We start from the raw sequence: 11118 nt of genomic DNA on the forward strand, positions 1-11118 counted from the left end.
AACTTATTTTTTTTTTTAGAGGGGGTGTAATATTCAGAGAAAAACACTCACAAATTTAAGAGAAATAAACTCGCAGCTTTCTGACATTAGAAATTGGAAAGTTTGCGAGAAAAAAACCTAATACATTTACGAGAAATTTGCCAGACATAGCATGATGATGTGTTGTCTTTTGTCTATATAACGTGAAGATTTGTTGGTGGTTACTGGAACAATCTTTATGAAATGAAATGGCAGGAGACAGATTTCTAAACTTTACTCGTTACACACGGCAACTAGAGCAACAACACTTCCTTACTTACCCCCTATCATCTGACTAACACTAACCAATCAAAAAAAGTGAATGACTGAGAACAACAGATTCAACACATCAATTTAGCGACTTGTACCCAACGCTTCAAAGTGTGAATGCTTAATATGATATGGGTAATCTCTACTAAAGCAATTACTATCTCCTTATTTGAAAACCAGACCGAAAAGTATTGGCACAAACAAATTTGCAATTTTATTCCTCGTAAATTTGTAAAAAAAAATCACGCAAATTTGCATATTTATTTCTCGTAAATTTGTGTTTTTTTCTCGCGAATTTACCACTTTATAATATCACACATCTGCAAGTTTTTTCTTGTAAATTTGTGAGTTTTTCTCACAAATTTGCCACTTCATAATGTCACAAATTTGCAAGTTTATTTTTCGTAAATTTTTACGTTTTTCTCTCACAAATTTGCCACTTGCCACTTTGTGATGTCGCAAATGTGCAAGTTTATTTTTCGTCAAATTTACCAATTTCTTACTCGCGAATTTACCTTTTTATAATGTCACAATTCTGTGAGTTATTTCTCGAAAATTTGCCACTTAATAATGTCACAATTTTGCAAGTTTTTATTCTTGTAAATTTGTGAGTTATTTTCTCGCAAATTTGCCACTTTGTAATGTCGCAAATACTGTATATGCATTTTTTTTTCTTGTAAATGTGTGACAACCCCCCCCCCCCCCCCCACACACACACACACACACACCCGTTATATTACCCCACTCTAAAAATATTCATATGTGGCGCTAATACACCGTCGTAATTTTATGTGCTGTGTCTGATTAGAAATTATTTTTATTGTTTCTTTACTTTGACTGAGTGCAAAACTTTACAGATTGAAAGTGACTCTCTTTGAGCACTGGATCAGTGTTCAGGGTCTAAAGTGAACCATTTCAATGGTTATGACTCAGCAGATGGCGAGGTATGCGGCCTCCCCTCTCACTGATCATATGCCTGCCACGCTGCTTTTGCGCCGTCTGTGCCAAGGGACTCTCATCTTTCAAGGATACAAACATAAAAAAGAGGAAGAAGTTTTGACTGTTTCTTATGAACTGTAAAGATGTCTGACTATAATAATCCCTCTTTGATTCGACAGTATAAGCGCAAATAGTTTAAGCAGCACAATTCTGGCTATATCATTAATGAGATAAAAGTACAAAGGACAGTGTTGCGCTTCCATGAAAATGTCAGCTTCATCACAGAATGACATACTGTAGATAATGCTAGCATGTGGCAACATGCCCTGCAAGAGGTTTTCGAGGTTCAGCTGTTTGGCAGAGCGGGCCCATGGATTTGCAGAGCTGTCGTCTGGATGCCTCCTGCCCCAGACTCCCTTGGTGGTGTCCCCTTTCCTTCCCGGCAGCCTTTTATTGGCTTCATCGGCCGCCTGTGATCCTCAAAGGCGCTCCGTGAGCTCATCTCTGCCACCCTGACTTACAATGTATGCGCTACTGCACGAAAGAGCCCGAAGCAGTAAGACAAGTGCCAAAGTATAGTCATCATCTTTTGTTCCTCTCTCTATTCATTTGGTTTCTTCTCTATATCACACAGGTCAACCTCTCAGGTTCCAAAATGGCGACTTGATAAACCATAATTGCACCTTACATTCAATTATCCTTGGACAAATGAAATAATTGTTTCTCCATGGGACATTAGTTATAATTAGACATTTTTGACATAGCGTCTTTGCTTGAGGCCGAGCGTGCTAAGTGTGTCAAGACTCCAGGAAGTCAGTGTGCCAAAACCCACCACAAAAGCTCTCAGGGAAAAACCCCCGACATGTATTATGTACTCCAACATTTCAACCCCGTCATGTTTTTAACAAGATGCATCATGTTAAATGGAGAGCCTCTTGAGTGTTGATGGGCAGACTTTTGAAAGCATTTCCATTTCCATGTGGCTGCGTCACAAAGAGCCGTCCAAGCAATTGTTCACCGGAGACGGTAGAAAGTTGAGTCTTCAAAGTGTCCGCACCATCCATCCAAGTGTGAAATTAAACAACCAAGAATACTTGCAGTGGCCAAAGGTGGCTTTGCCAAGCACCATTCATTTTGCATTCTAAATAGCAGAGCAGTGAAAGAAAGATGACATTCAAGTCAAAAAGGTAAACAGCATTGATTCAAAAAGTTACACTGTCAGAGTAAATTTCCTTGAGTGTCCCGGCAGCATGGATCATTAATAGAGAGAGCGGTGGGTTCGATCCCGGTCCAGTTTGACTATGTCAAAAGCGCACGGCATATCAGTCAGTGTTAAATTTTTTCAGTGTTTGATCAAATATGCAGTAAGCAGTGTTATTGTAACACTGTTAGAATAAAAAATTACACTGTCAGAGTAAATTTCCTTGAGTGTTGTCAAAAAATGAAGTGTCATTTAGTGCAATACACTGATAAGCGTTTAAACACTTAAGCGTGGTTTGGCAGAATTAAACGTTTAACACTGACAATAGTGTAGAGTACTTTCAACACTACTCAGTGTTTACTAGTGTAGACACTATACAGGGTTGGAGTAATAAGTAAAGTGGGGAAAAAATAACAGATTTACACTCATTGGTGAGAACACACATAAACACTCCCAGTTGATTTGACTGTGTATTACTACTACTATTACTAGGACTACTAATGAAGTGTCAAATGTTAATTAAGGCCATTTTATAACATCACTAGTAGCACGCAGATGTCAACTATAGAGCATAATTTTAATTTTGCCTCAACAGCCAAATGTGCTCGTTAGTACTGTATTAAGTTATCCAAAACTAGTGAGAACAATGAGCGTACTAGATGTGAATCTAAATATCTATAGTGGTGTTACTAGTAATTTAAAAGCGGCACTAGTTGTAGCGGGAAAAAAACTTGACAAGTGAAGTAAGACACAGTCATGCCTACTAGTCGGTGTAACGATATGCAAACATCACGATACAATATTATCACGATATTGTGGGGAGGTTGGCGATATAAAAAAAAAGAAGGTCACAACAATGTAAAAAAAATGAGCTCACACTTTTAAATACATAACAGCAATGCATATTAACCACCTGCAATCTCTAATAACACTTCATATCGAGGCACTTACTTGCTAATGGACGCACATATGCTCCACGTGTTGACTCACAAGTTCACAAGCATATTACGCTCCTCTTCATCAGACCATTAGCGGGGATTTTAAACATAGAAGGGCCAAAACATCCCTTATGAAAATTAAATAATTAAACCCATGGTACTGGGCCAAAAACATACTGAATTAAATCCATATTTCATTTCAAAATATCTTGCTCAATGATTACAGTTGCAGCACTTTGAGGTAAAGCTGCCTCACAGTCCAGAGGTTCAGCGTTGGCAACGGCATCTGGTTGGTGCTGGCGGTTATTTCCCATTGATTCCGCAATATTTCACATTGCCAAGGTCAATGTCACGAGATAATGCGAGTAAACATTTTAATGCTGTAAATCCACATGACTAAAATAATAACGTGAAAGGCTCCCAGGAGTTGGGTGACAATTCTCAATGGGTTTTGTCACATTATACTTCACTTCAATTGTCACGGGCCCATTGTTGCTACAGAAGACTGATTAGTGAGGCCGTAAAAGCTGTAGCTTAATTTAACTGTCTCGCATAGCATCACTCAACTGTTTAACAGGTGATTGGTACAAATGTGAGGATCATAATAGGAGAGGGTTTATAGCACTGTGTGGCGATTGCACTTTTTCTGGGTACTCCATCTTAAGTTCCCCGAAGACAAATTTGCACATAGTTTAGGTGTTAACGTGAGTGTGAGGGGTTGTTTCAGCGGTAGTCAAATACAAATCATAAAGGGCCACAAAAAAATGAGTTTTCAATGAGTCTAAGGTCTGTTTATTCAGGGTGGTCAGACAAACATGCGATAACACAAATACGAACTAACATAAAATGGTGGTTCCATTTTGACATAACTCAAAATAAATACAGTAAAAAACTTTCAATAGATTATGCCACATTATGCTTTAAAATGTTGTCGGGGATTTTTTTTTATTTTTTTTATTTTGTAAGTGGTGCATGTTCCAATGCTCTTTAATTAAAACTCATTCACTCCCATTCATTTTCACTAAAACAATCCCCTTCACTCCAGGCTGTTTTACTGGATTTTGACTGATTTTGCAAGGCCCACAGAATATTGTGTTCCATTTTCTATAAAAACATGAAACCTACCAAAAGAAAGATTCAAGTCTCTTCTTTCATCTGTTTCCGCTTTGCATTCATTAGAATATCGCTAAGTTTCATCATTATTCACAAATCTATTTAGAATTTTGAGTAATTGAGGGTTTTTGTCAACATGGTCCTGGTTGATCTCCTTTGCTGTGCTGCCACCTCCTGGCCGTTTGTGTAATAACTACCATTTCTTCGCAGTTGAGCGGCTGCATCAAAGGATAACATTTATAAAAATAAAAATAAAAATAAAAATAAAAATAAAAATAAAAATAAAAATAAAAATAAAAATAAAAATAAAAATAAAAATAAAAATAAAAATAAAAATAAAAATAAAAATAAAAATAAAAATAAAAATAAAAATAAAAATAAAAATAAAAATAAAATAAAAATGAAAATAAAAATAAAAATAAAAATAAAAAAACAAATAAATAAAAATACATTTTTTTTAAAGAAAAATTCCAAAAATTAAAAGCTAATTTTTAAAATTTAAAAATTAAACATTAAAATTTTTCAATTAAAGAGAGAGTGAGATTGCTTTGAGAACGTGTGCAAGTTGATAAAACAAGATATTTAATGTCCCATTCCAAAAGATCCCTATTAGTTATAATATAACAAATACGTGTATAAGTACAAGACTTAATATTACTATAATACTATAAGTATATAATAATACTGAACCCATGTGGCCACCCCACTCAACTGTCAATCAAATACCACTAATACAATTTGGTGAAATGGATGCTACTTTGCCTATAGCATCTTTCTTAGGCTTACACAAAACTACACGTTTGAGCCGTGAAAATGGTGGTGTCAAATCAAATCAAAAGTAAAAACCCTGCTACAGTTTGGCTATAGCCACAGGTGCTTCTACTCAACCAGCAGGTAAATGAGCTCTTAACTGCTGGTTGAGTAGCTAAACCAGCTCTGAGTAGCTATTGTGAACATCAGGCTGCCCCATTCAAACTGTGATGTCACCCTTAAGTACAGAACAGGCATTGCTGGAAGAAAAAAGGCTGAAAAAAGAACTGCCTAGAAGAATAATTATATGAAGAGAGGGAGTGAATCAGGAAAAAGCTTTTGGTTTGGGAAAGTCAAGAGTTTGGGGGGAGCGCTGCCGGGCGCTAACTGAAAACAGAATTTGAAGAAAGGGAATGCAAATAAAGCCAAGGTGCTCCCCCCTTGAAAATGGCTGGCATTTTAGCAAGTGGTCAGCACGGAAAGCACACACTCCCACTCTTGTGCTTTTTCTGTCTTTAACTTTCCTCAACGAAACTCATTTCCATCCACTCCTCTGCCTTCTTTTCTTTATGATTTCATGCGTGTGCAGTTGCTTGGCAAGCACGCGTCTCTTTCCTCTTCCCTCACACATTTTAATGGGTATCTTCCCAATAACTTTTTTAGAGCAGGAAATTTCAGCACACCACATTGCGTGAGCAGAGCTGAAGGAGTGCTCCATTCTTAGCTCGGCGCTGCCGAGTGCCAGGGTTTGTGGAGCTCGCCAGAGTGTGTGTGTGACTGAAAAGGGGGAGGTAAACTGGAGTGGCATTGGTGTCAGTTTGTTTTCCAAAGTTACAGCCCTCAGCACCCCCTTCTTTCAGCTTTTGTTCGCAAATGTAATGTCAGGGTGGAAACGCCCAAGCACTGCACCATAACTTCAGGAATCTTACCCCCACCCCGCATTTCACTCCATTGGCAAGAATTTCACCTCCTCACCTCGCCACATTTTCTCCACTTTTTTTTCTTCCTTCTTGCAGCCAAGCGCCAGCCGCAGTTTTTAGGCCTGCGGGTTTAATTGCAATAATATTTGCTGTTCTCCGCGGCCTCCCCGGCGCTATTCTCTCTTAACAACGGCCATTATTTTTAGCCACTCTGCAGAGTTCTGTCATTTCCTGTTGTAGGCCTCGCAGTACTGCTGACCACAAAGTCAAGACTCAGTGCCTCTCTGCTTTCTTCCAGCATCACACCCAAGTACAGCACGTTCTTAAAATGTTCTCGATGGGACAACCACCGCCGGGAGATTTGGCTTTGGATGTCATTTTGCGCAGTCGAGGTATAAAGTTGGTATTTTACTCGGAATAATTTCCCCTTGCAACAATTCCTCAAAGCAGTGTGCGCACTGCACATCCTATTTTTTTCTACTGGATAGTAACCATATTTTAAAAAGGCACATGCAGGCAAAGTTTGTACAGTAGACTATACAGCTCCCTCTACAAATATACATTTAACAGGGAGCAGAATGTCTGTAACCATTCAAGCAGAGCGGTGGACATCATGGCAGCAGCTGCATGTGGGAGGTCATGTGGCAGACAATTGAATGAAAAAAAAAATGGTTGACCAAAAGTTGGATCAATGTGGATTTTTGTACATATACTTGATATTTTCTTCAATTTTCTTTTCCTTTCATTTCATATGTGTATGTAGGAATGAACTATTCTTATAAGTCAAGTATTTAAAAATATAAACATATGTTGCATCAATTTCCTTAAGTAAGTAACAACACAAATGGCCGCACTTCTCATAGCACTTCTTGTTGAGTCTGGTCCAGTCCCTTAGTGGTGCAAAGTAACTAAGTACAAATACTTTGCAGCTACTCAGTTAACTACCTGCTGAAGGTACAGACTGGTTGTATCACAGGTAAGTTGTCACATTGCAATTTTCCTCTCCCCCAGAGGGAGCCAAGAAAAAGTTGAATACTAGTTTTCTTCGTATAAATAGTCAGGGGTTGTGTACCGTCTGAGAAGAGAATAGCTCATTGTGAGCTAAAATGAGTGCCAGTTATCTGTTTTGAACAACCCAACTTCATATATTTTGAAACAGGTGTCGTTTATAGACAAATTCTTGCAGCAGATCATGTGGATTTGTTAGAAGAGATATTCAGACATCTTGTCATGCCTCAACTTGCTCTTTTTTTTAAGCTAACTTTAAACTAGAGCAAGTATTAGCCAACATGGTAGTTTGGGGCAACTTGTCTCAGTCATTTTGGGGTTTGTTGTCACATATGCAAAGATGCACCTCTGGCAACTTTATTTATTTATATAATCCCAAAAGTTAGGTCAAATTAAATTAATAACCCTTAAAGCAACCCATTTGGGGGTTGTTCTGTGGGTTATTCATTTGATCCAAATTGTTGGGTAAATTGAATAACCCAGAAAGTTGGGTAAGTTGTCTTTTTGACCAAACTATTTTTTAGAGTGTAAGTGCAGTAGTATTCTTTCTTTCCTTCTTTCTTTGGTACTTTGACGATTGGCTAAAAACACATCAAATGATGATTGGATCGGTTTGAAATTTTTCTTTGGACTTCATGAGTATGAGTGAAATCTAGATTACAAGAAGCTGTGATAAAATTACAAGTATTGCTAAATGTCATAATAACGAATATGTCTGTTCAAATTAAAAAAATATGTCTTTATTTAGGCATATTTAATTTCCTTCCTGTATGCATTTACACATAATTAATGTTGTACGCTATATCTGGCCAAAAAGCCCGCTCAGCAAACATTATAGTATATTGCAGGAGAATTAACATAACAAGTGAACCAACCCCAACTTAAGTGGGCAGAGGTCAAACAGCACAAGTCACTGTGAAACACTGACGGGTTAAAAGTGACATCAGAGAGGTGGTTTAACTCTCCTTTCTCCAGCTTGCATAGAGGCGACCCTGGGGGATGAATGAAATAGCTCTGGGTTCCTTTGTGGTCATCTTTGGCTGAATCACACTGCTGAGAAACAAAACCACAGTTTCTGTTGGACCCCTTTAATTCTGCCGCTGCCAGTTTTCACCAGAACTTGGGGGTTGGGGGTAGAACAGATTTTCCGGTGCTTTTTCTTGTTAAAGGTCTTTTTCAAGTAAGCGCTATTAAAATGTGCCATGCTTTGTTTTAGAACTCCCAGGGAAAGCAATGATTGTTAGAATAGCTTTGACTCATTCTTTATAATGAGCATGATCATTTTACACAGCCATGTTGGTAGTTAAGGTTGCTAGTGTGGAATTACTTGCAATGACTCAACGAAAACTTGTCCTGACCCTAAATGTGCCTGGTCCAAACCAATGACCCAGGCAAAGTCATGCCTTAAGAAATGACAGCTCTACCATACAACCCATAACTCCACCGCATGACAAATGTGAATAGCGCTGCCTGGCTACATCCAATATGGTGCAGCAGCAGCCACCACAGAAGGCACAGGCTCCAGCTCAAAGACCCATAGCGGCTCCACCACACGGCCTCTGCATGCACTGGGAACGAGGGATTAAATATAATGCTCGCATGTCAAGTCTGCAACTCAAGAGAGGGAGTGAGGAGGAAGGAATTTGTCAGAGATCCATAAACACATGCATGGATTCAGATCCCGGTGCCAGTGCTCTAAGTGAGGAGAACTTTCCAGGGGCTCGCTGAGCCATGGGAAGGCTAAGGCAGAGGGTGAGTGTAAGCAGGACTGCTGGGCAGACCGAGGGTTTATGCAAAGGCCAGCCAAGCGGCAATGATACACTGCGCCGAAGGAGAAGGACACAAGGGTGTGTATGTGTGTGAGAGCGAGAGATGAAAAGTTGCTGGACAGCTGCAATCTGACCTGGATATTTTGAAAATAAGTTGCGATGAGAATACATTCCAGCTCATTCAAAAGATTTAAACTGAGACGTGTCAAAAAGAGAACGATTACTGGAGGACAAAAAGGTAATACGGTGGGAGACATTTAAGAACTGTTAGCTCAACACAACTCGTGTTGCCTAATGGCTAAACAATGGGAACGTCAATATAATAAAAACATTTTTAAAGTGTCGGAGAACTTTTGACTGGTTTAAGTTTTAAGGGAAAGGTTAACCGGGTGTCTCACTTGACTCATTTTATTTGAAATAGAGCCTGAACTGTTTTTGGCTAGCAGATGTTGAACAGGTGGGAGTTTTAAGAATTTGTCGGAGGTAAAGCAGGAAGTGAACAAATCAGGCCCCCTTCTGCTTGTAGATGAATTATAGCTTACTGATAGTCACTTGGATTAGTTAGTATACAACATATAAAGTATCAATCACTGGGCTGACAACAGGGGCTAGAAACCAGCTAGCTTGCGAGCTAATGGCCTCCCCCGTACTAGTCCACGGCAACATCTCCTTGCTTGTTGCTGTTTTGGAGGTCCACATAACAGACACTCAAGGGAAAATCAACCGTAGACCGTTTATTGAACACGGCGGCAGACAACATTCAAACTCCGAAAGATATTTTAATTAGCACATAGCCTACTTCCTATCAGTTAGCGACAATGCGTTCCGTTCCAACATATAGTAGCCTGACTAACACAAAATAAATAACACTTGGGAGTGTAAATGTTGCGATCTGTTCTGTAAGTTCCTGTATCTAGGGAAATTGGCATGGCTATAGCTAAATGCTAAATGTAGCTCCCTGGAAATGTGGCAACAACTAATAACTAAGTTATTTATATATATATATATATATATATATATATAGTTACTTGTATATTGTACCAAAAAACAAACCTCTTGAATTCACTTTACACGCGGCCTTCAATGATGGGTTATGTTGATAAACAAAGGAGACGAAATAAAACATTTGAAGCATCAAGAAATGGATTATGTTCAATCACAGATGTTCTGTATCAGGCAAATATAAATCGGCTATGAAATGTGAATGATTTGCTCTTTGCAAGCAGGCTCCTATAACGAGGTCAAGCAGAGGTCAAACGCTCACATGGCTGCGCGCCGCAGACTTGGAGGCTCTCCAGCTCGGGGGATAAGCAACGGCACTGTCTCACTGTTCTTTCTCCCCGTTGTCTCCTTTTCAACAGAGGGCTGCAGTTTGCAGATAAGACACAAGGAGCCACGTGGTTGGATGTACGCTCAGCCAGAGAAATTGTCATAAAAGGAAAATATAAAATAAAAAGGATATATTATGAAGAACTTAATTAATTCCCGTATTGAGTTCAATTAAAAAAAGGGAAGCTTGTATTGATTCATTACACAGACTAGTGAATATTTGAAATGGAACTTTTATTTCATCTTCATAGTCAGTAATACTCATTCCAATCCTAGAGCTGAGGACAACTCAACACATGCATCCTCATGACACAAAGACAAAGACCTTTTTGGTTGTTGCATTTGGCAGGGAAACAAGACATCTGACGTGTTGTTGTTTTTTTGGATAGAAGAAAATAAATTGGGGCCATTGAAAATGCGTGAATGCTAGCTGATTACCCAATGTGTGCTGGTCACACGATACGGCATGGAAAGGGCTCACTGTAGGTCATGTACAGGTGCCTAGAAAAGTTAATTATTTCAGTTCAATAAAAAAAAAAGAAAAAAAAAAAGTAAATCAAATATACAGTGTATTGCCAAAAGGTTTCACTCACCTGTCTTGACTTGCGTTTGAACTCAAATGACATCCAAGTCTTAATCTATGGTGGAAAATATGTCGGCTCACGCTTCTACAGCTTCAATTCTTCTAGGACATTTTTTCCACAAGCTTCAGTTTTGTCTATAGGACACACCAAAACTCTCTTATGGACTTTTTGCTTTGTGTACTGGTGCTAAGACGTGTTGGAACAGGATATATATATATATATATATATATATATATAATTTTTTTTTTTGAGAGAGAAAAAATAAGACTATTCATTGCA

The sequence above is a fragment of the Leptonotus elevatus genome, chromosome 13, assembly GCF_054856555.1.
Source record: "Leptonotus elevatus isolate MCC_2025b chromosome 13, RoL_Lele_1.0, whole genome shotgun sequence".
Lineage (NCBI taxonomy): Eukaryota > Metazoa > Chordata > Actinopteri > Syngnathiformes > Syngnathidae > Leptonotus > Leptonotus elevatus.